At 35.4% G+C, this 6,645-nt stretch overlaps 1 long non-coding RNA gene across 1 annotated transcript in view; it reads right to left on the bottom strand.

Annotated features, from left to right (window-relative positions):
- Positions 1-987: 987 nt before the first annotated feature.
- Positions 988-6,645, bottom strand: part of LOC106673288 — a 31,596-nt gene continuing 25,938 nt past the window's right edge. Inside the window, exons 2-3 of the long non-coding RNA XR_001341384.2 lie at positions 1,669-2,002; positions 988-1,608 (exon numbers count right to left, since the gene is read on the bottom strand). This is a non-coding gene — a long non-coding RNA (uncharacterized LOC106673288). The remainder of the gene's footprint in view (positions 1,609-1,668; positions 2,003-6,645) is intronic.

The raw sequence follows: 6,645 nt of genomic DNA, 5'->3' as shown, positions 1-6,645 counted from the left end.
CAGGGAGATGAGCGGGTATTTGCAGGAGTGGAATGAGGATTTAAGTTTACTAATATTTTACGCAGGAAGAAAATCAAACAGTAATACTTGTTAATCATTTTTGAAAAAATCTCACGAGTTGGTGTTTTTGTATTAGAAAGCGGGCGATGATTTTGCACCATGCAGCGATTTCAAAACGGACAAAAGATATGCAAAACGCATTCATATAGAGTAGCCTTCCTTTTTACCCTAGAGATATTTTAAAACGAGCTTTTCACTTTTCTTTAGTAGGAGTTAGTCAACAAGGGAGAAAACGAAAAGCCCAGTCACCTTAGTTGGAGACAATAAGATGAAATGTAAACTAAATCCGACCGGAAATTGGCCGCGGGGCTTGGTGATGGGCGCAACGTGGGCAATTCATAACGTAGAACAATGGGCTCGCCTCTCTTTGTTTGACTTGTCAACCGCTTCTCCTCTTATTTGTCTAGCCAGTAGCTACACTCTATTCAAACTAAAAATTAACTAACATTTTATATATCTAGCCCTATATTGTAAATGCTGTAGCTTTCAATGGGGGTGAAAATATCCTAGTTTACTCTACGCGAAGGCAGAACGAGACGAAAAGGCGTTTCGAAACGGTTTTACTGGCACATTTCGACCAGATGATAATATATCTTTTAACAAGCTTAGTTTTGTAACACACCTCGTTCTCCTTTCGAAGAGATAACTGGTTATTTATAGCTTTACCAAGAGCAATAGTTCTTTTCTTTCTTTTACTATAGTTCATTCACTTTCGAATTTCTTCTCTGTTTGTCCAAGCATCACGATCTTCTCGGGAAAATATTCCTGTTCGACGCCGTTGTTAATCGTAAAAAAGCTGCTTAAATTTAACTACCTGTAATAAAAGCATTCTGTTCGGGTAATATAAGTTTAAACTCAGTTTATTGCATCAAGATTGAAACAATCAGGTTTTTTTTTACTTATGTTTAAAAATGTTTGTACATTTATATCTTAATTCACTATAATAATTCACATTCTATTTTACCAGAAAATTTATTAATTACTTGGACTAAATACGTAATAAAATTTGTATTATATATTTAAAAAAATAGTGAGTAAAGAACAAAAAAAAAATAAAATGAAAATGTAAAAAAGTTTTTGCCCCCTCCAATACCAATATTTACACCTCTGGCACGAATCACGTCCTTTAAAAACCTTTCCATTCCTTGGAAAATATTTGTGATAAAATTCTGAAGAATTATTTCCCATTCATCGAGGACAGCGGTTACCAAATCTTGTAGGGTGTTAGGACTTGAGATGTGCCGTCGTACGAATCGTTTAAGTAGGTCCCAAATGTGTTCGATTGGGTTCAAATGTAGAGCTGTCTATGCCACACCAAGCACTCAATTCCAACCTCATTCAGGTATTCATCCACAATACGTGTTATTTCGCCATTATCTTGCATTAGCAAAAATCTCTCGCCGATGTGGTGGGGGGCAAATGTTCCTAGATTATATCTTGTAAGAACCTCTGTGAGGTTAGAGATCTTCCGCGCACAACAACCAATTCGCTGCGGGCGTCCAAGGAAATGCCACCTCAGACCATCAATGATCCACAGGGGAATGTCACCTGAAGAAATATATAGCATAAGAAATTACACCCAACTGAAGATTTGGAGCTAACTCTCACCTCACCTGTAAAGAGCACTCGTCCCCTAATCTTCAAATGTCCAATTCACATGTTCCCACGCGGATTGAATCCTGGCCAGTTTTTGAGTTTTGGGAAGAACAAGTCCACGAAGCGGGTGCCGGGCCCTAAGGGTATTTTCATTGAGCCTTCTTCTTACAGTCCTGGACGCACTTGTCTTATAAGTTTTGTTATCTCGTTTCCCATAATTCCTCGGTTTCGTAGAGCCTGATGAATCTGTATCTGTTTCTCTCGTCCGTAGACCTAGGTCCCTCCCCTCCCTATTGTAGTGATTTATAATCAGTCTTGTGGCAACTTGGCGCTGGCTGTATACTTCCTGTAATAATGTTATGATCTTTACACTGTAATACTCGCTCAAATGCCTGACTGGAAACATTGAAAAAGGTAATAATAAGAATAATATCAAATGAAACAACGAAGGAAAATAATTAACTTACAAGATTTTTAGACGTATCAAAATTGAAAGGCATAATGCTACTTTTTGTGCAGATTGGCTTAATCAGTACAAACGTAAATAAAGGAAGTAAACAATCCATTATTTACTGTTTATTTTGACTACGATAGCTAATAATTACCTATAAATAATGGATTTAATTTGAAACTAAATAAATTGAGTAGTGCGTTAAATTTTTCCATCAGCGTAAGACTCTCGGCTCGTAGACTCCGCGGTCGTGGGTTCAATCCCCGCCGTCGCCTCTGGCCTATCTTTTCCCCCCAAAACGAATACGCATAATAACATTGTCATTGGTTAATATGCACAGAACATAAAGCCATAAAAAAAACCATAACATCATAAACATAAACGCCCGAATTCCTTATATGGGTTAACATCACAATTTATTTAAATTTTTTTTTTCGAATTTCATTATCATCAAAAATAAGATTAATCGTAAGGTATCGATTTAAGGCTGTTAGTGGTGAGAGGGGATTGAAACAATTACATCGTCCTTGCATGAATTAGATGCCGGTGTTAATTGGAAATGTGCTTGCTTCTCATATCAAAAAGAGGGGAATTATTTCGAGAGGCAACTCATTTGTAGACAGACTTCCACGGTAGGTAGGTGTTGATGACTTTATTACCTTATCGTGAAAGGGACGTTAATTACCTTCAACACTTTAACGCCGTTGTAAATAGTTTTACAACTTACGACCGCAAAACACGGACGCTCGGTTAGTCTAGTTTAGGCCATAAAACAATAATTTGAATCCCTAAGTTCAAAAGTTACGGGTGGGGGAAAAATAAAAATATCAATTTTATAGCAAAATGAATAAACAGGACAGCAGCTTTCGGATTACGCTGTAATAGTTTCAAAAGGTTCTGCTCTACAATATTAAAGGAAGAATCCCTGATTTTATTATATTTACCCTCATTATCGCAAGTCTGATTAATATAGCTTTTGGTTAAACAGTGCTGTTGTATTTTAATACGCAGTAAACGTGCAAAACGAGAGAATTAGCAAACCTGTGTAATAAATAGTCAGTCGTCAGTAATGTTTAATGTATGTTTATATTCAAAATGAAATCAAAGATTACAAGTAAAATCGGACAGGCTGTCCGTTCGGTGCATGACTTTTCAATTTATTTGCTTACTCTCTCTCTCACACACACCCGCACTCACTTTCTCTCTCTCTCTCTCTCTCTCTCTCTCTATCTCTCTCTCTCTCTCTCTAGCTCCTAGCAACTAATTATGTTTTATCTATGTCGTCCGAATAACAAAATCTCATCCTCCTATAGGCGCCATTTTGATTTCTCCCTGCTCAGGTCGGCTGACACAATTACTTTTGCAACTGCTTTAAACGGAAAAAGTCTTTGGGTTCGGCTAAAAGCTTTCTCTTTCTACTTTTTGTGGACCAAAATTTTGTTTTGCAAACGCCTGAATGAGGGCAGCAGCACTTTATCTCGCTTCCTGTTTGGATGTTATTTATCTTCTCTGCACTGTATATTCTCCTCAGTTCTGTAGCCGAGTCTTCATTGAGCAAGTCCCTGTCTGACAGTTCCTCACTGAAGATAAGGAGAATCCGAAACGTGTTTGAGTAACATCAAAAACCCGCTAGGGTGGATAGAACTGACTCAGTGCCTGTTCAGCATACGTCACCGATTCGCAGAACAACACCCATTATGAATTTTAATCTCATTGGTTTATAATATTAGCATTGTCGCCATCAAATCTATATTACATAGATATATGTACATATTTGTGACTACTATATTAATATATAACAACATATATTTTTGTTGCAGATGAAATTCGTTTAATCAATAGCAAAAAAGAAGCTGGATCAGTTATAATTTTTCATTATAATTTTAAATGTTGATTACACTAAGTATGGATTTATCTTTATTGCACAAATGGAAGGTGTGAATTTTTATGCGAAGGATCCTCAAGAAATCGTTGTGCAGGAAGGAAAAGTGGTTTATTTCATTGCGACCCACATACGTCCCCTTTAAGTTCTTGGATGATCGCAGCAAGGCAAACTGGTTCCAGATCTATCACTATTCTTGGTCATCAGACGCCTTCTCAGACGGCATATTTTCACTGACGGGCTCAATTCTTTCCCCCATCTCCTTAAACGACGGTTCTCGACCCTAGCCGAATCATGGGAAAATATTTCAAATTGAATTGTTAGAATAGGACGATTCTTATTTTCCGTTAATTAAATTTGGACGTAAGGCGATATTTCAGGGCTGAAAATATACAATTTCAATTGGAACTTTGTTGACAGAAATATTCGTCTTGTAAACAACTTTCACTTTCGTTATTCCTGGATATTTACCTACTTCAGGGAATAAACAGTTCAGTTTTGGAAACGTCTGTTGGCAGATCTTACTGATGATAAAAATATCCAAATATATGTATATTTTATTTTGATTTATTGGTTTTAACATGAAATAAAACCAAGTTTATATGCATGCTTTATAAAAAAATGAATTTAATCGTAGTTTAATTTTCTTATGATTACGTATTCTATTGTAGTTGGGTTCTTGATAAAAAATCCTGTAATTTTCATAAAATTGAATTGCGTAAATTGTCAACTTAGTCGGTAGGAAGCTTGTTTCAACAAATTTGTGGTTTTTGAAAGATGAAAATTATATGTACATAATCTAATGCTAATTTGAACATATTTTGGTTTATGATTGTTCCGATTCAGAAATGATCGAGGTAGGAAGGTAAGATTGGTTCATTTTGAAGCATTAATGGTTGCCGATTAGGAAGAATATAAGAAGGAAAAGATTTAAAAGGTAAGACTTAATATACTAGAATATATATATCACTCACTCAGTCTCAGTGCAAGCACGGTTATTAAAATTCACAACTCATGCTGAGATCGACCACTGGACAGGAAGTGCTCTTGTGACACCGGGCGACGCCATGCAATAAAAAACAACAGGTTCTTTTACGAATGACCTCTGGGTATAAATTATTTAGTAATAAACATTAATCTTAATTGAAAATATTGACATACAGATCCTATGAAAAAAAATCTGGTGATTAGATACGCTGCAGCAAGTACCACATTTTTTCTTGCATATGAATAAAGTGGGAATTATTCTAAATTCTGCTTTATTAACATGTCATAGAATTTGGTTTAAAACGAACGGAAGTTCTATTTACAAAATTTTAAGATATTATTTCACTTTAAAGAAAAGTCGATTATGACGCCGATTAGGAAAAGAATATAAATAAACTTATTCGAAGGGAATTATATCGCTATTTTGTAATTATATACAATGATTTTTGTTTCATTCAATCATAATTTTTTAACTATTTGTAGAAATGTTTGTATTGTATAATGATACATCTACACAGAAAACAAACACTTTAATCTATTAAGCCCCGAAGATGATCTCAATAAAGGATGAAACGTTGGCACGATAAAGAGTTATCAAAAACCTACGGCACACTAGACCGCGTGATCACGATCTCCAAATAATCATTAACTAACGGTCACTCAACACCACACTTCTTTGTAGAAATTTGACTATAATCACAAAAATGGAAAGTTAAAAATTTTGGATAGTATTCTAAAAGTATGTTTTAACAATAGAAGTCTATACTCTTAAATATTGCCTTTATACTCATAAGAATGTATTCTATAGTTCTATAGACAAGGATTAACTTTAACTAAATTATTAAAAAATTGATTAAACCTTATTCTGTAACATTAATCATGCCTTTAGACGAAGCATGTTGTAAATAATAAATGTATCCATGTGCTTGTTTTCTTGTCGAACAAATTATTTTCTTTCGTTCACTTTGCGTTTCTAAATAATACAGAATATTGTTGGAAAGAGGACACGTGTAGATGTAATACAATACAGAGGATTAACCATGATCGTGCATGGTATTTGGATGTGCAAAGTTTACTTGTAAGCGATAACAACCGAGCTTGCACCGGCCACGGGAAATGGGAGTCAGCGCATTCTCAAGAAGTTGCAAAACCCTTCATTTCTAAAGTGATTTTCAACGAAAAAAAAAAAAGAAAAACTTTTGTATGGATTGAGAGAATGTTACAACTAGAACTAGAGTGAGAGACGAGAGAGAGAGAGAGAGAGAGAGAGAGAGAGAGAGAGAGAAGAAAAAATGCGAAAAAAATTGGTTAAAAATATAGAAAGATTAAGAAAAAATATTGAGGAAAAGAGTGTTTGGCTGTGTGAGTGGAGGGTACTTAGTGAGAAGGAGTGGTGTATGTATAGATATAACGAGAAAGAATGAAATATGATGTATGTCGTTTTATTTTAAAAAAATCACGAAACAGGTAGACAAAAAATGAGAGTGTGAAAGCGTGAGTGTCCGTGCGAGCGTGCGCGGACGTGTGTGTGTGTGTGTGTGTGTGAGAGAGAGAGAGAGAGAGAGAGAGAGAGAGAGAGAGAGAGAGAGAGAGAGAAAGAGAGAGAGAGTGAGAGAGAAACGGACAGACACAGACAAATGGATATATAGAAAGAAATAGATATATAAAT

This window comes from Cimex lectularius, unplaced genomic scaffold (genome assembly GCF_000648675.2).
Source record: "Cimex lectularius strain Harlan isolate CLEC.00 unplaced genomic scaffold, Clec_2.1 scaffold412, whole genome shotgun sequence".
Classification (NCBI taxonomy): domain Eukaryota; kingdom Metazoa; phylum Arthropoda; class Insecta; order Hemiptera; family Cimicidae; genus Cimex; species Cimex lectularius.
This window is presented reverse-complemented; position numbering and strand designations above follow the sequence as displayed.